The sequence below is a fragment of the Canis aureus genome, chromosome 14 (genome assembly GCF_053574225.1).
Source record: "Canis aureus isolate CA01 chromosome 14, VMU_Caureus_v.1.0, whole genome shotgun sequence".
In the NCBI taxonomy this organism is placed as follows: domain Eukaryota; kingdom Metazoa; phylum Chordata; class Mammalia; order Carnivora; family Canidae; genus Canis; species Canis aureus.
In genome coordinates, this window is record NC_135624.1 from 49,172,986 (window position 1) to 49,197,059 (window position 24,074).

Here is a 24,074-nt window from a genome sequence, read left to right on the forward strand (position 1 = left end):
GTATTATATAGCTTCCATTTTAACAGTTTGGTTTTAATGAATACGGATTTGAATGGAGAAATCATGCCTTTCATCTGAAGCCCCCAAAACTTCGCTGTTAGGATTTTGACTCTAAGTATAAAAGGATAGGGGAAGAGAACATAGAAGACACCCTTGTTATAAGGGGAAAAAAATTATACTATTTTAATGCTAAATATAAAATAGTATTAAAATAGTATTAAATATTTTAAATATTTAATAATATTTAATTTAATATTTTAATACAAAAATATTCCTTCAAACAATTTGCATCTTGCTGTTTCCTTCCACAAGCACCATGGTTTTCTCTCATTCCACTATAGACGGTAGTTGGGTTGCTCTAACCAACTCCCCTAAGAATTCGGAAAAGCTCGTCTGTGCTTTCACTTTCCATTTCATTAAAGAGGAAGAGAAATTGATTCTTCCTTAGTGGAGAATCCATTTGGAATCAGAGACTGGTTTTCGGACCATGGTCTAAAATATATACCATAGGTGTTCAATAAACGTTCATTCTCCCTCTCTGCTCACCCTTAACTCTTGACTCTCTCACTTCCAATCCAGGTTGCATATCCAATGATCAGATCTATCAAAATAAGAGCCTTAAAACATCAATCTCATCCAGCAACTTCCTTGGTCAATATTTTCCAAGTGACTCCCGACTGCCCATAAAACATAGTCTGAATTTCTCTTCCTATTCAAGGAAGAGGGTATTCAAGGCCCTCTGTAATCTGACTCTGACTCCGGCCCATTTTTAAGACAAATTTCTAATAGATTAGCCTTCTCACTGACTCCTTCTTCTTCTTCTTTTTTTTTTTTTTAAATTATTCCTGTCTTTAAATGGTAGGTCCTAGGCAAATCCTCCACTATCCTTGAGGTAAAGCCGATCTTTTGCATGAGGACTGACTGCCCCACTCTTGCCTCTGCTGGGTCACAATAATCATAGGGATAGCTGTCATGTAATTGGTGCCTCTTGCACCAGTCATGCACTTCCCATACATTATGTCATTTCATCATCAGCACAATGTGTACCAAAGGCATTTTGATCTTTACTTTCTAGACAAGGGAACTGGAGCCCAGGGATATTGACTTAACACCATGCTGCTGTCACAGAATGGTGAAAACAAGATTCTCTCTTGACTCTCTGATCCTAGAGCCACCTCTCTTTCTCTGTCTCTATGTTGCCTTCTTCTATCTCTTCTGCTCAGAACCTTGTCCAGATTTTTCTTGGAATCACTTGATGCTTAATCTCATTCTGTCTTGAGTTGCTAATTACATGTTCATGTTTGCTTATCTTCTTGGTGTGGCTTCCACTGTGAGAGGACAATGACCTCACCCTACTAACAAACCGCCTACACCAGCATCTAGCACAGTGTTGTGGACATATAACAGGGATGCAATGGGTGAGCATGGCCTGAAATCCTGCATGCATATTCCTTTTTGAACTGGATTCTTCCCTGGCTTCCTATTTCTGTCACTGGCACTCTTTGTTGGGGTACCTGGGGTAGTTCAGTTGGTTGAGCATCTGACTTGTGGTTTTGGCTGGGGTTGGTTGTGGTCTCATGAGTCATGGGATTGAGCCCCACATCAGACTCCGTGCTCAGCAGGGAGTCTCCTTGAGATCCTCTCTTTCCCTCTTCTCCTGCCTCTCCAGGTTCGCTCAGGTGTGCTCTCTCTCTAAAATAAATAAATAATATTAAAAAAAATAGCACTCTTTGCTGAGTTACTATTATTAAATGAATTGCTAGATCTTTCTATCCTTAGCTCATGTACCTACCAGAGAGTGTGACTCATAAAGGATACTATGTAAGAGATGAGTTTACTCTAACACCAATTTTCTAGAATTAATGAAGTACTGAATGAACACACAGAGTTAAGTAAATCATCTGAAGGATCTTTATTTATAAACAATCCACACAATTCTCTAACCACACCTCAATTTCATATTATGGGGCTCATTCAAACCAAAATTTAATTTCCTACAATGTAATAAAGATGAAATAATTTGAGATTCAAATGTTTCATTATGGAAGCTTGGTAGTATGAAAAACAGAAAGCATATAGCTGTGTTTAGTATAGATACTTTGCTTTCTGACTAGTTTGGCTGAAAATTTCTTTAGAATGCTCTCAATTGTATTGCGTCTTGGCCTTTTGGCTAAGATCAAGTGTAAAATGCTCTAAATTGTGCAATGATAAATCTCTCTGTTCTTTGAGTTTCCTGCCCGTTCTGCAAACCACAGCTACATTAAGTTCTTCCAACGTACACTTATTGCACATTACCTCTTAGTAGCAAGTTCCTTATGGAACTTCCAACGTTGCCAACACGCACTGTGCTTTTCTAATGGCTCATCTTACTGATGGATTTTGTAAAGGATCTTTACCAAAAGTGAAGATAACTAATTTTGAAAAACAGAGGTTAAGATTTAAGGTTAAACTTGTTGATATGAGAATGAGTGAATGAGATAAAACCCTTGCTGAACCTAAATATTTGCTCAGGTTTGGCATATTTATTCATTTCCCTTCTTTGGTGAAAAGAGAGAGAACCACAGGGACTATTTCATCTATAAATCTGCTACTAGACATATGCTGTGCGCGCATTTTCATAAAGACTTTTATTATGTGATCCTTAAGCAGCATATCCGTGCCAGCTGGTGGGCTGGAATATAAAACACATCTCTCAGAAAAAGCTATTATTGGGTCAATAATATGCTAATTAAAAGGGCTTGTGCAACCATCTGTGGGATCCCCTATAGTAGAGGCTTGTTTCTAGAACCCTCAGCATCGCTGCATCTTATGTTGTCTCTAATGGTTTACTGATGCCTGACATTCTCACGGATGATGATGGGGAAAAAAGTGTTGGTGAGCCTAGTGGATCCCCAGCTATGTTTTACAGTTAATAGGGATTTACAATCATTGCACCTAACTTGATAAACTTCAAGAGTTTCTTTTTTTTTTAATATTTTTTTCTTTATTTATTTATGATAGTCACACACACACACAGAGAGAGAGAGAGAGAGAGAGAGAGGCAGAGACATAGGCAGAGGGAGAAGCAGGCTCCATGCACCGGGAGCCCGACGTGGGATTCGATCCCGGGTCTCCAGGATCACGCCCTGGGCCAAAGGCAGGCGCCAAACCGCTGCGCCACCCAGGGATCCCAACTTCAAGAGTTTCTATGGAGTTAAGTTACTCTAATGCATAGAATTCTATGCAGAATATATCAACATCACATTACATTTACCTATTTACAACACATGTGCACAGTAAAACGGCATTTAGGTCAGGAGAGGAGACGCCTGGTGTAAGCAACTAAGTGAATAACTTGTGCATCTCGGGCCAGCACTTTGGGTAGTGTAAGAATTTCATTTTGCAACAGTAAGTATTGGGTGAAGATGAGAAGGATAAAGAGAATGAGACACCGTCTCTGGCTCTGAAAATGGAAGAGCCACTTCGTACATGTGGTTAAGGATTGGTTCTATGTAGCTCTTGAGAAATGCACAAATAGTTGCTTCAAAATCATGCTTCACTGTTTCAATGGCAATAAAATTATTTGGAACTGGTGATGCTAAAATACTTGAGTTTTATTGTCAAGTATTCCATAGCATAGTCTATTTCCCTGACCTTACCCAGCTCCTCATTTCTGTTTTGCGCTGCCCTCGAGAGTTTCTTTCTTTCTATATTTGTCCTCTTTCAATGTAATAGCATGGAGCACAGAACACTCCATTCTGCTGAGATAAGCTGAGGGACAAAAAGACTATGTCAAAAAGATAAAATATCTCTCAAATATACATAGAGCCAATGCCTGGTCTCCTAGGTCTAATGAAGTTATAGACAGGCTTTTCTCAGCAGAGCCGTGTAGCACTTCTGATGGCTTCTAGGTCCTTTGGTAATTGATATCCTTGACATGGTTTATCAAGCTGGTCTTGGTTGGACTGTTACAGGGTTTTCTCTGGTTGTCTAATATGCCACGGCAGTAGAACTGCCATCAGTTAGTTCCCCAACCCAAATCTAGAAGTGCATAAAGTCACTGCTCTGGTTTCAACAACCCGATATTAAAGACATTTATTTCTACATAGGTAGTATAAGGCTTCTCCTAAACAACAACAAAAACCCCCAAAAAACAAAACGAGACACCCCTCCTCCCCCACCGCCAAAATCTGAGAATGTGGCTCTGACTCCCAAATGGCCACAATCAGCTAGTGCTGAGCAGGAGTGCCCAGTCCCTGTGGCATGATTCAGGTCTCCTTAGCACATTTCTACCTGTCTGGTCCCCGCAAGCATTTGACTCTGTAATCTCTGTAGAATTTAGGCTAAGACACATTACATAAGGCCTAGTCAATATGATTTCCGTATTTGTATGAATCAAAACAAACTTGGCTTTTACCAAGATGTATGACTAATTTTAGGATGCCATTGAATGTGTGTGTTTGACAGCTGATAGTGATGGAGCGGAGGAAAAAAAAAAGCACAAGACTGACTGAGAAACCTAATCCTTGTCTTGGTTTTGTGAGTCTCATTTTTAGGCCTCAGTTTCCAAGGAGTCCATAAGTATCTGATTTATGTCATTAAAAAATGAAGTCCAAAAAAACCAAGATGCATGCTTACCTGTACTACATGTCCACTGGAGTTCCCCGGAGAACCACTATGTGCCACACAGATAACAGAGTTAGTCCTAATGCTCGGCTGAAGAGTATTCAGGTATTATAAGGCAAGCCTGCCGACGTCTATCAGTGTTCTGACAATATTTTGCAATGTTAGCAGGAATTGTTGCTTTTCAACAGTATCTACATGCTCTTTTACGTTGCCTAGCCTTCCTAGGGGTAGCTTGGCCACCTGACTAATCTGAACAAAATTAGTGAAGGTTATTTGTGTAATTGCTCAGCTAATATGGTTAAGGGCATGTGTTCCATCCTGACATTCCGTCTCCCTTGCTCCCCACGCCTTCTACCTTATTTGCCTGCTTCGAGTAGAAGTCGGCAGAGCCTCAGGAGGGCTCCTAAGTCCCTAATTAGGGGCAAGGTGCCTGACCACGTCAGGGTTTAATGTGAGGGAGAAATAAGCTGCTGTTGCAGGAAGCCACAACAATTTCAGGATTCACTTGTTATCACAGTGTAACTTAGCTTTTTAATAGAACTAGCACAAGGGAGAGAAGTAAATTGTCTGCCAATGCCGACAGAAGACCGCAGCTGTCATCTACAATCCAGAACTTCAAATTTTTTGTATTCACCAAAATGCTTTAATTCATTTCAAGCATTGTATTAAGCTTATATTAAACTAATGAATTTTAATTGTTTTTTGTAATATTTTCATGTTTCAAGTTATAAACTATATTTAACTAATGAAAACACTAATCTATTCTATTTCAGGTATTAGGGCTCCATGCAAATTTGGGTGGAATAAAAAGGATTCCACTTCTAAAAGTGCTAGACTAGAAAATCACTAGGCTAGATAATATGAAAGGTTCCATAAAATAATAAAATTCAGTAACATGTCCAGTATTTCCCATAAGAGAACAAAAGGAAAACCACTGCCTTGAAGCTCCAAAGAAGCAGGCACCTTATCTGTGAAATTCATGCTATTTCATTGATTTTTACATTTCACAGGTATAATAGATTAAGATTTCCCAGGAGCTGCAGAAAATCCTTAAAGAATGGATGAACCCTGTCATTTTTTCAATGAATGAATAATGAATATGAATAATGGGACTCACACGTTAGTGTGAGGCTAAAACGTGGATTCAAAACATGTGGCCACACTTCCACGTCTCAACTCCTCATGTCAGGATTTTGACACCGTCTGTATTAGTTACCTGTTTCTGAGTAATAAATCACCTCCAAATTTAGAGGCTTAAATAATAACAAATATTTTATCTCACAGTTTCTGTGAGTCAAGATTCAGGAGTGGCTTAGCTGGGGAGTTCCGGCCCTACGAGGTCTGCTTCCAAACAGCATGTTCACGGGGCTGGCAAACTGGTGCTAAGTGTGGCAGGAGGTTTCTATTCTCTTCCACCTGGACCTCACTGAAGACTGAAGACAGTCACTGAAGACTGACTGTCCTCATGATGTGATGGCTGCCTTCCACTTCCCCAAGGGAGAGCAAGGTGGAAGTCATAATATTTTTTATGACCTAGCCTCGGAAATCACATGCTGTCATTTCTACAATATCCCATTAGTCACTGAAAAGGTCTGCCTGTTTCAGTATAGGAGAGGGCTACCCAGGGTGTGGACACCAGGAAGTGGGAACCACTGGGCACCACCTTGCAGGCTGGCTACCACATGGCTCTCATCCCAAAGGAAAGCGGTATCCATCATTAAACATGCAGAGTGGACACTGCTCAGACTGTATTTATCAGTAAGGGGTGAAATGTATCCCTAAAATACATCCACCTTACTCATGCTTTTCAAGAAATGTCACATTTTAAGGAAAACACTGGAGAATTTTCATGAGAATTTTGTTGGCCTCCAAACAACAGACATTCAACTGGAACATATATAGTTAAAAGGAACCAGAAACATCTTGTTGACATAGTAAGTCTGTTATTAATCTTCCTACGTACTGATATCCAATTAAAACAAAGAAACTTTTCAGCTTGGCTGAACACATTATGTACTTTGCCTTTCTCATTCCAACAGGAAAAAAAAAAGGCAGCATGTACTGAATTTCCTAGAGATTGGAACTTTAAGGGAGGACCTAAATATCACAATAAATAAATAAAATAATGTGTCCAGGAAAACATATATGGAAAAGTTCTAGTGTAAGATAAAATATTCTTTAGTTGGGGGAGGGGGGGAACCACACTCAAAGTAGTTTCCTCTTAATTTTTCCTAACCAATTTTTTTCCAGCTGGTTATCATTTTATCCAAATTTCATCCGTTTCTGCAGATATTAGATTTCCAAACATAGGAACCCAATGGAACCTCAGAACCACTATGAACTGACTATCTTTCTTAGAGCAGCTTCCTGCAGCGTCTTCTTAGGACCTCACGATTGCTACCCAAATGCTATTTCTGGTTTGTCTTGGAGCAAGATTGGGCTGGATCTTCACAGCTTGAGGTACGAGCACTTCTTCTGTCTTTTTGGGACCAGAGAAACCAGAAAGCACCTGGATTTCATAAAGGGACCACAGTCGCTACTTCTGAAAAGAAATACCACCTCACCATTTCCGACCATGGCAGTGGGTTTAGCTATCAACAAAAAAACCCAACTTTATCAGAACTTAATCAGCTGACTTCTGGCTAAAGAAAAAGGGCTGAGAGGGAAGGAAGCTCGGAAAACATCTCAGTAAAGCTGTGCTTCAGATTGCTGAGGCCAAGAGCAGATCAGATGGAACCAAGAAAAGCACTGTGGGGAAATCAGATGAAGCCCACACCACTGACGAGGGAAGTAGAAGTGATGGCTTCAAGCCAAAAAGAGGCTAAAAACAGATGGCAGAAAATTAAAGCATCTGATTAGGCTGGAGATCTTAGGTGGCTGTCAACTAACAAATATAAATGAATTAGAGCGACTTGGCATCTAAGAAATAGTGTTAAGGAAAGAAACCAGTCGTGCTTAAACTCTAAATAATTGCTGACCATATTGTGTGAAATTTCATGCATTTGTAAGTAAAGGTGAACTATGCCGAAGAAATATGAAGTGGAAAAAATAATAATTATCTGGAAGAAAATGTCTAGATAATTGTAACAACGCAGGGGTAAGGGCAGAGGAAAGATGCTAGAGGGCACGAGAGATATGATCTTGTTGAATAAAGAAAGCAATCTGTAAAAAATATTACTTTTAATATTGTTCGCTTTTGTATATATAAAATATATAAACATACATGGCAGAGAAAAAACTTTGTTAGGATGACATGCGAGATTTCTGTAGCGGTAACTGAGAGAACATTTGTGTACTTCCATATTATTTAAATTTAAAAATTCCTCTTTTAAGACATACCCCTTGTAAATAAATACTTTATGGAATAGGATTTCTGCCCATGGGTCCTATCCATGTGCTTTAATAAAAACAGCTTTTTGCACCAAAAAAAAATTAATAAATAAATAAAATAAAAATGTAAATTTTCCCCAATATATTTTTGAAGTATGGAATCTCTTATTTTTTGACATTGATATGCTGATTATGCGCTTCCTGCATTTTGTGAGTAAAACAGTTCATGTTAGACATTGTGGCTGCCCTCCCGGAGTTCACTGTGATCTCCCCCCCCCTTTTTTTTTTTTGTATATTTTTTTATTGGAGTTCGATTTGCCAACATATAGCATAACACCCAGTGCTCATCCCATCAAGTGATCTCCCTTCAAGAAAGAACTTGCCTTTGAGCTGCAAGGAGTGCAGTTAATGGGCAGCCTTCAGCTGTTAGCTCACTGGCAACCTCGTTGGTCTGAGTGACGGCCAAGCACATTCCTCTCAGGCAGTACCAGCCCATGACTGAGGATGGTGCAGGTGTGATCATCTAGGGCCTGGCCATTTCCTTCTAGAAATCTCCTCTGACAGGCAATCTTTGCTCTAAAACTGCCCCTTGCGTGGGCGTCACTTTTGTCAGACCTGCATCATGGTATGAGGCTCTCCCTCCCTGCACCTGCTTCTCCTTCTTTCCTTTCAGTTTTCAGATCTCCATACTAGTCAGAGACTTTTCCTGCTCTTTCCTGCTCCCTCCTCTCTTTATCTTTTAAAGCTGCTACCTCCTACCCCATAAAGCTCTTGCCCTTCTAACTCAGTCTCAGCACCTACTTCTTGGGGATCCAATCCACAGAGACATCTTTTGAAGTTCTATACACTTCGCAGGGACCTCCTTTCTTCTGAGAATGCCTTCTCTGCCCCTACCCCATAATCCCTTGCCAAGCTTTGTTTTTACCATATAGCTTGGTCCTGGGCTTACTGTGGGTGCAGGGAGCAGGATACACAATCCAAGCTACACCAGTCACTATAGCAACCTATAACAAAGTCTTCCTGGTTTCTCCTTTGTGCTTTGTAGGCTAGCTCAAGTAGCTTTCTATTACTTACAACCACAATTCTTAACTAATATATTCAATAACTAGGTCTCTCATTTCCAGAATACTTGTGCACTATTTTTTATGGAGGTTCCTGAAAAGTACGTATTTAAAAAAATACCATTTCCCCATTTTCATGATAAAATAACAAGCTTATGTCTTTAAAAGGCTTGATCCCAAGAAATGAGAACAGCATGATGTTGGAGATTGAGCACTGATTTTGAGTCTGAAGATCCAGGTTTGAATTCCAGCTTCGCCGCTGACTGGTTTTGTGATACTTGTCAAGCCACTTCACATTTCTGGAGTTTGGTTTTGTGATTTATAAAGTATAGTGATTTTCAGACTAACTTATTTCTAAGGTCCTTTCCAACTCTGTAATACCATAATGTGCCTAGCACTGTTTCTCCGGAGACTATGACAGTGTCTGGCATATGGTATGTGCTCAAGAGATATTTTCTGAACTGAAAAAAATTAATAAGTAAGAACTGGAAGGATATTTTTGAGTCTTTAGAAGTAAATGAAAATATTTCCTCATGTCTTTCTTTTTAAAAAAAAATTTTTTTTTTGTAATTTCTGGGACTTTGCTTTCTTCCTACTTCAGCCCAAGCCTCATTATCCAGTATTTTAACTCTTCTTGCAAGCATCCCCGTCTCTGTCACTACCTTCTACTAAATCTGAACTCGAGTTAGTCCTTTCTCCTATCCTCCTGCTCCTATATCAGGTTTGTTGAGCAACTGACATAGAAACACCATGCAATAATATGATGCATTACATTTACTTGTTCATTGTCTGTTTCCCTAGGTTAGGGTGTATCTCCACCAGGGCATGGATATTTGTGTTTTGGTCACTGCTGCATCTCCAGTGCTTACAACAATGCCTAGCACTTAGTGGGGCCTTAATAAATATTTCATTGAATGAATAATGAATGAATATAATTCTAAATATGGTTTTGTCTTTCAGAAGCCTATTTTTTTAAAGATCTTATTTATTTATTCATGAGACACACACACACACACAGAGAGAGAGAGAGAGAGAGAGAGAGATTGAGAGAGAGAGAGGCAGAGACATAGGCAGAGGGAGAAGCAGGATCCATGGAGGAAGCACAATGTGGGACTCAATCCCGGGACTCCAGGATCACGCCCTGGGCCAAAGGCAGGTGCTAAACCTCTGAGCCACCCAGGGATCCCCCCAGAAACCTATTTAAGGTAGAAATTTAAATATGAAAATCTTGGTAGAGTGAGTGCCAGGAGAAAGGCACATGTAATTTTAAATAGGGTGGGAGATATTCCAGCAAAGATCTGAAACAAGTAGGCAAAGAGCCATTCTCTCACCTACTAAGGTCCCAGTTCCTGTTTTTAGCTTCAACATCATCCAGCGCAACATCCAGAGCAAAGACCCTGAGGCAGGAGCTTTCCTGGTCTTTTTGAGGGGCGATACAGAGGTCAATGTAGCTAAAGTGAAGTGAGCAAGGTAAGAACAGAAGGTGAAGTCATGGCAATGTGGCAGGTGGGGCCTGTAGGCTACAGGGAGACTGGCTTTCACTGAGTAAAGTGAGAAGCTGTTACAGGATTTTTTGTGTAGAAGAATGACATGGTCTGAATTATGTTTTTAAAGGACAATTTTGGCTGCTGTGATAAGGAAAGATTACAAAGGAGCACAGGCGGGAGCACGGAGACCAGTTTGGAGATACCATTACTCCTATTAGACAAATGTTCTATAGTCATTCCAAAGCCATTTAACACTATGTCCTTCCCACGCTGGGTTACTTTACCTACCCTTTCTTTCTTTTTTTTTTTTAAATATTTTATTTATTTATTCATGAGAGACACAGAGAGAGAGAGAGAGAGGCAGAGACACAGGCAGAGGGAGAAGCAGGCTCCACACAGGGAGCCTGATGTGGGACTTGATCCCGGGTCTCCAGGATCACGCCCTGGGCCGAAGGCGGCGCTAAACCACTGAGCCACCCGGGCTGCCCTACCCTTTCCTTCTTAACACCTACTTGGGAATCTTGATACCAAGTTGTCTAATCCAAAAACCTTTTTTTTTTTTTTTTTTTTTAAAATTAACCACTCACAGCAGAGCCTGTTGACCTTCCCCTTCAGCACCTTTGGAAGCTGTCACCTTTTCTCCATCTCATAACAATGGCTCATTTATCACTAGGCCAGTATCCTCCTGCCAGGGGCCTTGTTTCCAGTTTCACCCCCCTGAACAGTAATTTGTTCCAGACCCAAATGTGATCCCATTCATCATCAGCTTCTCTGGCTCCCCACTGAAGTCTCTTCTGCTTGGCAGGGCACACAGGGCTCTTCCCCAAGTAGCTTCTGCTTAGCCTTCACCATGGTGCTCGTGGGGCCTATCATCCAGCCTCAGTAGAAGAGTTGTTCAAAATACCCTCTCTGCCAAAATTGTAGATTTTGTAGGTCTTAGATTACATTTCCCTTTCTTCCTTTTGAGATTTACAATGCTCCTTCAGAGATCTGGCACAGCCAGGGTTAGAGTGAGCAGCTACCACATAAAATGCTTTACAGTTCCGATCCTGGCCTACATGGTGAGTCCATTAGGAGGCAAGACTATGTCTTATGGTCACTTTTTGGTTTGGTTTGGTTTTGCCAGCACATACATTGTCTCACCCACCTCCCCACACCAACTTCTACCTCCATTCCATTCCCCACAGAAGGAAACCTGCCTGGGGTCTGGAGTGAGCTGTATTAACTTAGAGGCCACCTCATATGAAACTACGCTACTGAAACTAAGCAAAACTACTGCAATAGAAAATTCAACTAGCACATCTGCCATGTGAATTCAGTGGACAGTAGTGGGAAACAAGAGCCAGACATTTCACCGACTGAGCCACCCAGGCACCCTTAGAAAATAGCGTATTAAAAGGAACTAGAAAGTTCTGGTTTAAATGGTACCCCCTGACACTCCTACTTCAGCAATGTAATGTGCACCTGCAAAGATGTATATGGTAACTATTCCCCAAATTTTTCTTTCTTTTCATATTTCATATTCAGCAAATATTTGTTGAATGCCTACTGTATTTTGAGAATTATTCTAGGACTTGAAGATAGTGAATTTTTTTTAAAAGCCAAATTTCCTGCTCCCATAGAGCTTACTGTTCAGTGCTTTCTGCAAAGTAAGACCCACACAATATGAACGTATCATCACCCCTCCTCCCCGTCATTCCCAAAAGTGTAAGAACATAATTCTCTTCAAGCATTTTTCTTATAGGTTATGTTTCCTTCCGACTCTTTAACCATCTGCTCCCCACCACATCCCCTCATTTGTTCACATGCGTATGCGTGCACACCCACACATGCATGTACACACTCATATGAGGGAACTGATATTTACACTTTCTCACAATTCTGAAATCGACCAAGACTAAAGCCTTCCCCCATCTTTAGATCTGGGGTTCTACTTAGGTTGTTGATAACCAAAGAAAGCCATGAGGGATTTTTATTTCTTCCCAAGGGCCTCATGGAACATTCTGCTATTTTGTTTCCTTGGAGACATGAGGTTGAAATTTTTTCTGAAATGGGCATCTCATAATGGGTCACCTCCTGGATTTAAACTGATCCTATTTTACAGGTGTCTAATTCTGAAAATGTGACCTCTAGCTTGTCCAGCCCCAACAGGCCTCCTGCTCTGAGTGGCCACATTCAAGGAAGTGTACCCACTGGCTGGTGATCACTGAATGTGGGCCAGGCATGCAGCCAGTGGACAGGACCCAGGGCTTTGGGGGCAAGGTGGCTTGAAATTATTCTAACTAAATAGCCTAATTAAAACTTAGTGGCTTACTTTAACCTTTGTGGTATTGTCTTGACCTGAAAAAAAAAAAAAAAAGGAAACCATCATAACAATCTTGGGGACCACTTTTAGCTTGCAGAGAGAACCAGATGAACAGCTGAGAGAAAGTCAGAGTACATGTCCCAGGGGCACTGGACTGGCTCAGTCAGTAGAGCATGCAACTCCTGATCTTGGGGTTGTGAGTTCAAGCCCCACGTTGGGCACAGAGCTTATTTTAAAATAATCATAATAATACATTTCCCAAAGAATGAGCCCAAAGGAGTAGAGTACCTGCTTTTATCCCAGTTCAGTTTATTTAGCTCAGGAGACTTCACATGTTTATTTCCATGTGGAGAGGGACAGATCTCAACCTTTGGGAGTCTGGAATTTACCAGTGAGGGCAAAAACACACACTTTCAAGAACATCTGCCCAGAATTGCCATTAGAAATCTTAAGCCATGGAGCTCTGTCTGGCACACGTAGAATCCTTTTTTTCTCTTTAAAGATTTTATATATTTATTACAGAGAGAGAGAGAGAGATTGTACGAGAGATTGTACGAGCAAGAGCAAGGGCAGTGGGAGAGGGAGAAGCAGACTCTGCACTGAGCACGGAGCCAGAGGCAGGGCTCGAACCCAGGACCTCTGGATCATGACCTCAGCTGAAGGCAGATGCTCAACCAACTGAGCCATGAGCCACCCCGGCGCCCCCCCATCCATAATCTTCATGGTGGTAGAGGAATGAACAGTGACCTGGATGTAGATTACCAGTAGCAAGAGTAACAACAGCAATGACCACAAGCACTCACGTCGTGCATATCACTTGCCACACATGTGCCATGCACTTTTCATGCTGTATTAATTTATTTAATCCTTAGGACAGCCCGAAGTGGTAGGTGTCCAGAAGCTGTTAAGTACCTTGTGCAAGTTCACGCAGAGGAACTGGGATTGAAATCCAGGCGGTCTGGCTTCCTGGTTCTCTAAACCACTGCGTGTCACTGTCATTAGCCACCTCCCCCCTCATTTTGTTCCCAAGTGACAGGATGACATATAAGAGTAAACAGAGAGGCAGCAGGGCACGGCGAGTGGAAGGAATGCGTCTTTTGGAATCAGGGGACTTTGCCTGGCTGTGCCCTTGTACCCCGCCATCTAATCGGAGTCTGAGTTTATCTTTGTCAAATTTCTGATAATGGTATCAACTCTACCTCATGTCAGACAATTATACAAAATATTTTAGGAGAAAGGCCATTAAAATGTTCCTTTAGAAAAACAGGATACAAAATGGTCCATTAGAACTGCATAAAAATGCACACGCAAAATCTGTGCATTTCAGTGGAGGGATTATGGGTTCTTTTGCCGTTGTTGCTGAGTTTATTTTAGGTCATTCTAATGTTTCTCCTTGTAGCCTTTCAGCACGTCTAGAAATGTCTTCAATTAGCATTTATTCACTCACGTTCTTTGATGCAGCCAGCAAGTATTTATTTACTTCTGTTGTAGACCAGAAGACACCGTACTGAGGCAAAAACAAGAGAAAAGAAAACAAAAACAACCCAACAGTAGACAGTCTGGTCCACGCACACAGGCCCACAAGCCCTCTTCTGTGATCCACGGAAGCAAAACTGTCCTATCGTGAAGTTAAGGGACTTTTCCCCCTTTAATATTGGTTTCTAATGTTCACTTTTGAAACCAGAAGAAAAAAAATTTTTTCAAGTCTTGAAAACAACTCTGGGTGCTTCCGAGGCCCAGGATGGGGTGGGGACAGCTGCTCGCGACAACGCGGGCCACACGGCGAGTGGCCGGGCCGATGCGGTGTCGGGACACATGTGGTTGACAAACCAGGGGACCGCGGGGAACGTGCGGGTCCTGCGGGGCGATGGGGGCGCCACCCGGCCAGGGGGCTCCAGCAACAGTGCGGAGCCCGCCTGCACCCCACCTGCCAGGTGCCACCGCTCGGGCCCTGGGAGCGGCCCCCGACTCCTGTCGCCGGCCCGGGGCCCCCAGTTCCTGCTCCTCGGAACGTCGCTGCCTCCCTCACGGCCTCCGTGCAACGTCACGAGCCAATGTCCATTGGTGCCAACGTGTCACGTCTGTCTCTTGGCCCCCCACTAGGCCCACGGAGCAGGGCCCGCCGGCGCCGCTGGCCCGCGTGTCCCCAGAGCCGCGGCAGCTCCCGGCGCTCAGCGACCGACAGGACGAAGAATCGCGCCGCCAGGAAGCCACTGGTTCTGGCTCCTTCACGTGAGGGCAGCGGGCCGGCTGGGTGTGTCCACCGCTGGTCTTCACTGCGGCGCCCGGAAGGCCACCTGTCGGCCTCCCCCTTCCCGCTGGGTCCCGGGGCCCTGGCGGCGAGCGCGCAGCCTCGGGTCACTCCTGGGCCACCCAACCGTGTGGCTGGGAGCTAAGGACTCCGGGACTGTAGGGGCACCTGGGGAGGGAGCCCGGGCTCGGGGCCACTTCTTGGGTGACGGTTATCACAACTCTACGGGCCCGGCCTGACGGAGATTATGCCACTTTGAGTTGGGTTTTAACATAGTTTATTTTTATTTTTTTAAAATATTTTATTTATTTATTCATGAGAGACACAGAGACGGAGAGAGAGGCAGAGACACAGGCAGAGGGAGAAGCAGGCTCCATGCAGGGAGCCCGACGTGGGATTCGATCCCGGGACTCCAGGATCACACCCTGGGCCAAAGGCAGATGCTGAACTGCTGAGCCACTGGGCTGCGATGTTTTTTCTTTTTTAATTACAGTGGCTACGGTTAATTAGTCTGTTGAATACGATTGCTTATGTCACTAAATGGTTTCTCAGTCTGGACACAGAATAAAGCTAATGATACTGAAGTACACTATTGATGTATCCGAGTGTTCTCCATTCTAAACTTAAAATCCTGAGGTACCATCTTTGAAAGAAGATTTCAATGAAAAGGAAAGTAAGGATTTTATTATTTTATTTTATTTTATTTCATTTTATTTTATCTTATTTTATTTATTCATGAGAGACACAGAGAGAGAGAGAGGCAGAGACACAAGCAGAGGGAGAAGCAGACTCCACGCAGGGAGCCCGTTGCGGGACTCGATCCCGGGTCTCCAGGATCACGTCCTGGGCTGAAAGCAGACGCTCAACCACTGAGCCACTTGGGCTGCCTGGAAAGTAAGGATTTTAAAATGAGTGCTACTGAGCACTTCATATTCATATTCAGGTCAAAGGAAGGCAGTTCCAGAAGTCTTGGTTGCAAGGAAGAAAAAAAACATAAAGACCTAGACATGTTAGAAGTGAGATGAGACCATCAAAAAACAGTGACTGGTCCCCCCATTGCAGCTAATTTTCCCATAGGGCCTGAGCCTATACGTCAGGTAGATATCTGGCAGTGGGTGCCCCTTTCTGTATAAAAGTGCCCAAGGGATTCTAATGTCTTAAAAAACGCAAAGACAGAGATCACATCACTCCCCTTCTTAAAACCTTTCAAAGGCTTTACATTGCTTTTGTTTTTTAAAAAAGAGTTAAATTATTTATTTGACAGAGAGAAAGAGAGAGAGAGAACAAGCAAGGATGTGGCAGGCAGAGGGAGGAGACTCCCCGCTGAGCAGGGAGCCCGACACAGGGCTCGACCCCAGGACCCTGGGATCATGAGCTGAGCCAAAGGCAGACACTTAACGGACTGAACCACCCAGGTGCACCTACATCGCCTTTATAATAAAATCCAAGATCCTTAAGGGATCACAATCTCTTCCATGATTGGGTCATTGTCTAGGTCTCCCACTCCCACTCTGTTACCCTTTCCCTTTTCTTCTTCATTCCAGATACACCAGCTTATTTTTAGATTCTGGGACTTTGAGGGGGTCTTCCCACCTTAGGGCCTTTGCATATGCTGCTCCCCTCCCTTCTCCCAGCTAACTCCTGCTCATCCTTCTCAGATCAAGTGTTATTTCGTTAGGAAAGCACTTTCCAATCCTCCAGATCAAGGCAGAATCTTAACCAACCGCTCATTACAAACTTCTGGTCAGGTATCCTAGTGTCTGGCACATAGTGCTCAATAATCAGTTGTTAATCGATGAAGTAGAGACCTTCCATGACCATGACCATGGGAGGCAATAAAGAGTAAAAAGAAAATAAAGACCTTACATCATGAACTAGAACAACCAATGGCCATTTGAGATGTTCACGGTCTTAAGGGCACCAGCTACTGACAGATGCTTGGTCCTCCAGGGGTGGTAGTGGGACAGCTCCCAACTTAAAGGCCAAATGGTCACTGAGACTTTTGTAAATGACCATTTTATTAAAAGGGGCAGAAAAGAAAGTGGGGAAGGAGTTTATTCTTGGTCCAGTTTCAGGTAGTTTGAGGACAACTGAAAAAAAAAAATCAGCAATCGCGAGTGACTGCAGAGGCGCTGCCAGACGACGCGCCACCATTCGGAAAGAACAGGCAACTGCTTTATGCAAGAGCATGGATGGCTCTCCCAGATGCAATGCTAAATAAGAGAAGCCAGACACAAGAGAGCACAAACTGTGTGAATCCAGTTATATAAAGCTCAACACCAGCAAAACTAATGGATGGTGGGAGGGGTCAGGAGGGTGGTTACCTCTCGGGGGACCGAGGGAAAGAAGGACGAGGCTGCTGCTGGAAATGCTGTATACACACGCAGGTGCGCACACATGCAAAAGTCATTAGGCCCAGACTTCCGGTTCCTGCACTCTACTATATGCAAGTGGTACCCGACTGAAAAAGAAAACAGGGAGTTCACTGCTGAAAACCCCACACGGGCTCTCCCACAGTGGACAGGCCCGAGTCTGCATCCCTCGGAAGGAGAGACAAAGCTCTCTGCGATCTAGGCTCCCCCACTACCATATGCCCTGGTCTCGATCCCAGGGGTTCTCCTGCAACTCTCTAAATGTACCATTCTACTGCTCACTGCCAGGCCTCGGCAGCTGCCGTCCCCCTGCCTGGACAGGAAGCCGCCAGCTCTCTACCTGGCCGTCTACCATCCTTGGTGAAGACCCCCCTGGCTCTTCTGGGCCTGAGTCAGGAGCATCTTCTCCTTGGGCCCTTGTGTATTTTTCATCTCTCCTATAATTTCCGACAAGTTAGCCTGTTGTATCTTAGTTGACTTTTTACAGGGCTGCTGACCCACTACATTTAAGGTTCCTCGAGGGCAAGAATCAAGTATTCATCACTTCTGCATTCCTACCTCCTGGCGGGGTACCTATCAAGCAGAAGATCCCTGATGGACATTTGTTGAACTTGAATTGAAAAATATACGGTGATCCATAAAAATCGGTGGCAAAGAACAAGAGGACATCTTAACCAATGCTGTTTCAAGAAAACTAAAAGCTTGAGTAAAAAAGAAGCCAGAGATGGGCAGAATAATGAATCACAAGGATCAACGTGGTCATCAAAAATGAAGCCTTTTAAGTCCATCATTAAAAAGTTAAACTTGGGATGCTTGGGTCACTCAGCCATTAAGTGTCTGCCTTTGGCTCAAGTCGTGATCCCAGAGACCTGGAATTAAGTCCCACGTCAGGCTCCCTGCATGGAGCCTGCTTCTCCCTCTGCCTCTCTGTCTCTGTGTCTCTCATGAAAAAAATAAAATAAAAATCAAATAAATAAATAAATAAATAAATAAATAAATAAATAAATAGTTAAATTTAACAGATTAAGGGGAGGGGGTGGCAATAATGACAATTTAGGGGTTTGTGTTTGTAGGTATAGGGCATGGGTTAAGGTCAGGATATTCAGAGTCATAGCAGTAATCACACCTAATTACAGTAGCTAACGTTTATTGAACACTTACTATCTACTAGGCACTTTGCATTCAGTGTCTGATTTAATCTTTGAAGCAACCCCTTAAAGATCTGCTATTAATCTCCATCTTACATATTAGGAAGCTGACATTCCAAGACGTTAAGTAGCTTGCTGGTGGCCACACAGCAGGATTGTGGCTAGGGTTTGATTCTAACTGACGCCTGCAAAAGTCCAGAGCCTGTGGCAATGGGACTGGGATCAATGACCCTCTGAAGAAAGCATCTCAGAGGCCACACCACAGCAGGGTGATTGACAGAAAAGTGCCATGGCCCCTCTCTTGTGTTCACTTGTAGCACTGAAATGTCCGAAGCTGGAAGCTGACCCTTGGGAAAGAATGCCTGGGAGTCCCAGGGGTATGGAAAGTAGCCCAAAAATAAGCCTGCTACAAAACCACATATGAAGCTGGGTGGCGATTTCCTGTAAGGTATTCATCCCAATACCTACAAGAATAAAACAGAACCACCCTAGAAGAACCCACAGGAAGACATATCTAAAGAAATGGCTACCGATGTCTCTATGCCAAAAAGAAAAAAACAAAACAAAAAGAAAAACACCAGGACTTGAGAGAATCTTATGACAGACACAGGAGTCCTGCAACGATCCACAACAAACTATGCCAAACGCCCTGGCAAGTCCAATGCCATCTGCTTTATTTTGGGTAAGTGTTGGGCTCCGTATTTATTTAGTGTGGCTTCCTGGGGTTCTGGGTATCGGAGCATGTGCCCCTTTGCTGGGCTGCTACCATGAAAATGACTTCTCCAGCCACAGCAGACCACCATCAGAAGAACCACCAGCCTCTTAGAGACTCTTAATGTGGTTCACTCCTAGTCCTGGTACTTAGCGAAAAAGAAAGGGTAATACAGTACCCCCAAATGAACATGTGTACCTCTGGCACCTTTACCAAATTATGTTGCCAGAATTTTTTTATGTTATTCTTCACGGTACCTTCCAAAACCAACATTTCCAGGGTGTCCTGCTACTCTGCAATATAGCTAAAAAAAAAAAAAAAAAAAAAAAAAAAATTCAGGTCATAAGGGAAGGCAAACAGACACATTTTTTACATTGACAGGCTTAGAAAAATAACAATGCACTGCCTGTATTACACAAAGGGGCCTTGTATTTTTACAGCTAAGCTGCATTAAAATACAACCAGTGGGCCTAGACTAAATCAATTTAATGACCTCAGGTGAGGACCCAGGGGATGTCCATTCTTATGGCAAATCCTGAGCATTCAGCTTCAGCCACAGTTTAGATTGGGCCCCATCGACATCTCTTAAATGTTAATGTGAAATGTATTTCTTGGCCTTCAAAGAAGTGACAGCTTTGGACTTCAGTAAAGGAAAAAGAGCAGATTTTATAGAAAAGTGCTGATTCTGTTTTATCCGCAACGGAGGGGCTGATATTTAATATTTCTCTAAATATTATTCAATTAAATCACACAACCACATATGAAAGGGAATTTGAACCCTGACAAGTAGCATGAACTATCAGGACTCCCTCCTAGAGACAGGATCTCCCGTAATATACGGTGTGTTTCTCGTTGTTCAATTGCTCTCATAAAGAACTATCATTAGCCACTAATAATTTACATTCCTATACATCCCTCTGTCTCCTTTGGTTCTAGATCCTTGCATACATTGGAACACAGTGAGGGAAGGGGAAGAGGAATCCGAGCAGAATGAAAGCTCCTAAGAGCAGGGACGAGGCATGTGCCATTCAAGGCTGAGAGCAAGGATACTAGGCTTCTTGTAGTTTTCCAATGTGGTAGAGCAGAAAAATAAAGTCATATACACCTCGTATTGGGTGTGCAGCCAGAAAGTCATCAGCACTAATTCAGAGCAGCTGGGTGGGCAGGGACTCACGCAGCACTCCTTACAGGCCATCTCCAGAATTTAAGCAAAGGACATCTCTCCCCTACCCTCAGTGCTTAACTGCAGTGTCACGAACACTATCAGATGACATCCGACCATTCAGCAGGCAGTTGGATTTTATAGTTAATTACAAGTCTAATTACACATATGACTAATATTAAGTCTACTTTAAATAACAATGCTAGGACAGAGATGGTAGTTTTAGTGTTCTGTACTATTAAATAGATTATTTAAATAAGAGAGTCCTATTTTGTTTATAAGTAATATTTATTGGTATGTTTTCACATAATTTTGGAAGGGAGAAGAGATTCACTTATTTTAGGAAAAGACATGAAGTGCCTGTATATTTAGTAAAACAAAAATAATGTATGTTTTTAATAATATTCAAGTCAGACAACCACATAGATAGCTGTGTCTTCAATTCAAATACACCTAATGTCCGAGGGAAAGTGGCTTTTTAAAATATATGCAGGATTTCCAGACCACAGACTGTATTAACAGTGGACTGGCTGTACCTTACAGTCACCTGGAGAGTTTTAAAAATTGTTATTCTCAGGCCACGCCTTAGGCCAGCATCAGAAGCTCTGAAGGTGGGCTTAGACATCAATAGTTTTAAAACTCTTCGGGTGATCCTGATTTGTAGCCAAAGTTCAAAACTATTGTCAAAAAAGAATGCAAGATTGCCCCTCACAGGCTGCCTTTAATGAACTTTTGGCTTGAATCTCTGAGTTTGCATTCTATCAATTGCTTAAGAAACAACTGTTGAGAACTTTCAGTTAAATGTGGAAGATTGAATATACAAGTTTATATCAGCTTCCAAAACTGACAGGAAAGCAGGAAAGAAGGCACTAACCCACAAGGACAAGAAAATAGGACAGGGGATGAACCTGATGCAAGGTCAAAAAGCACAGGGTGGGGCAACTGGGTGGCTCAGTGGTTGGTGTCTGTCTTTGGCTCAGGTCGTGGTCCCAGGGTCCTGGGATCGAGTCCCACATCAGGCTCCCCTTGGGGAGCCTGCTTCTCCCTCTGCCTGTGTCTCTGCCTCTCCATGTCTCTCATGAATAAATAGAAAAATCTTAAAAAAAAAAAAAAAAAAAAAGGACATGATGAGAAAACCCTTGAGTAACCTGCCATTCAGCCACGACACCTCAGAAACACTCTGGAATTGGGGTACCAGGAGCTGCTGCAGGTGGAGAGTGGAGGTTAGTGTTTGAAAGTCAGACTATCAGATATCTTCCCCAGATCAACCTCAGCTAGGTGACTGATTTCTCCCTTGCTTCCAAGGAGAAGGAGGTTAATCTTGGCTAAAATGAAATAGAGGGCCTCCCCATGCCTGGGACACCAAAAATAGCAAAGGTGGGGGCTCTCACTTAAAGGTGATTCTTAGCTCACCCCTCTTTCCCTGAGCAGTTCTGGGAATGTTGGCAGTAAGCCTTAAAGCTTCAGAAAGGCAACTGAAAGGAAACTCTTTTTTCTTTTTTCTTTCTTTTCTTTTTTTTTTTTTTTTTTTTTTTTTTTGACTGCAAGAAAATTCTGGACCATTTTGTGTGTGCCTGTGTGCCACAGGCATGTCCGGCAGTCTGGCGAAGCTTATGGAATCATGTGCAGCATGATGCTTTTGAATGTATGAAATAAAATGCATAAGATTGCTAAGAAAACTCATTATATTGAAATACAATTCCCAAAATGGACAAAAATTGTGATAGATGTAGTTTTTTATTGCCATATAAAATAGTAAGATCTAGTGTTAGGTCCCAAGCTGCTGTATTTCAAATTAGTGGTGAGTATAAATAGTCCCTCAAGACACCCGCAACAGCAATAGTATGATTCAACATACCTTGATTGCTATTGGTAAAAAATTATATAAATACAAAAAAGTAGGTCTTAGCCTACAGACCTAAGAAGCCTTGGGTTGGACGAGCCCTTTCTGGAGAAATGGACCAACCTGAGAGAAAAGGCCCACAGATACTTCTATTTAGGTGCAGGGGCTTGTTTGCTTAGTGAGGCCCACCAGGTAGGAAAAGCAGTCCTACCCATGCACAGAACCACTTAGTGCCTCACTCTTAAAGATGAATAAGGTCGGGACACCTGGGTGGCTCAATGGTTAAGCATTTGCCTTTGGCTCAGGGTGTGATCTGGGGTCCTGGGATCGAATCCCACATTGGGGTCCCTGCGAGGAGCCTGCTTCTCCCTCTGCCTTTGTCTCTGCCTCTCTCTGTGTCTCTCATGAATAAGTAAATAAATAATCTTTAAAACAATAAAAATAAATAAATCAAGATGAATACAGTTGCCAGACATCTAAGATAAGCCTCCAGCATAAAGACACGGATCAAAAAAACAGAATCAAGAAATTCAGAGGCTATACAAATAATGTAGGGGATTACCAAAATGATAAGGGATACCTTGAGAAAAGAGAATTGCATCCATGTAATAGGAACAGGATGCCTTAAAACACTCAGAGAATAAGAAAGAGCTCTCGTGAGTTCAAAATGATAACAGAAATAATTTGAAAGACCAAAAAAAGTGTTGAAAGATAAAGCTGAAGTAATCTTACACCTAGAAAAAAAGGGAAATGAAGTGGAAAATTGGAAAGAAAAAAACCTTTAGAGAATTATTCTGGGTTCAGGATGTGAACAGAAAGAGGTATAAAAAATGTGCCAAGTATCAAAGAAACACTATAAGAACATTTCCTAGAATGAAGGACACCAGTCTTGAGATGGTCACCACAGAAACCATAGAGTTTATTGGATAAAAGCAGAATTCCCTAAGCAATCTCGAGAAAGATTTTGTTCAATCAATTGAATTGGTGGGGTTTTTTGTTGTTGTTGTTGTTCATTTGTTTTAGCATTTCCAGAACAGAGTGAGAGGATATACTGCTTTGGCAAAATGTCTAAAGTCCCAATGCCCCTGACATCATTCACCTACCGTTGAATAAACTGTTCACACGGTGACAACTGCAAAACCTTTGCCACCATAGGGAATTTCTAGGTTATCTTGCTCAACATTCAGCTGGTAGGCAGATGGAGCAAAATGAAGCCTCGGGCTACTTTTGGAGGTGAGTGGGAGGAGAATGGAGGAAGAGTGGGGAGCAGACAGCGCCTAGTAGATAGCGGCAGACAGGAAGGCGGGAGGGGGCCCACAGAAAGAATACAAATATTCCTTTTACTCAAGGCAACCAAACGATCAATCCCTGTCCAGCCTCAACTCCCTGCAGGGAAATGCCACTGAGTAGCAACAGACACTGGGAGGAGACTACCCAGCTTTGAGAGTCGCGAGACCACCCTGGGACCCATATGATAGCTCCCTCTTCTCTTAGCCCACATCTGGGGTCTCACCTACCACCAGGATGGGGATCTGCCTGCCAAAATAACCGAACAGACACACAAACTGAAGAATACAACGTCTTTTGTACAGTACACAATAGTATAGCAGATGTTTCGGAATACTTGCGTAAGAGTAATAAAATATAATGAACTATTGTATGTTACATAAATTATAGAAATTTTACATGACTCTATTTCTAGAAATAGACAACTATTATGCAATTTATATGATAGTATGTAATAGTAAATTATATATTATTATTATTGATCGAACTCTTCCTATATGCTAGGCCTTGT

General features: G+C 42.5%; 1 protein-coding gene across 5 annotated transcripts in view; it reads right to left on the minus strand.

The window, feature by feature from the left end:
• Nucleotides 1-24,074, minus strand: part of SCFD2 (sec1 family domain containing 2) — a 413,781-nt gene that overhangs the window by 142,554 nt on the left and 247,153 nt on the right. The gene's annotated exons all lie outside the window — the stretch shown is intronic.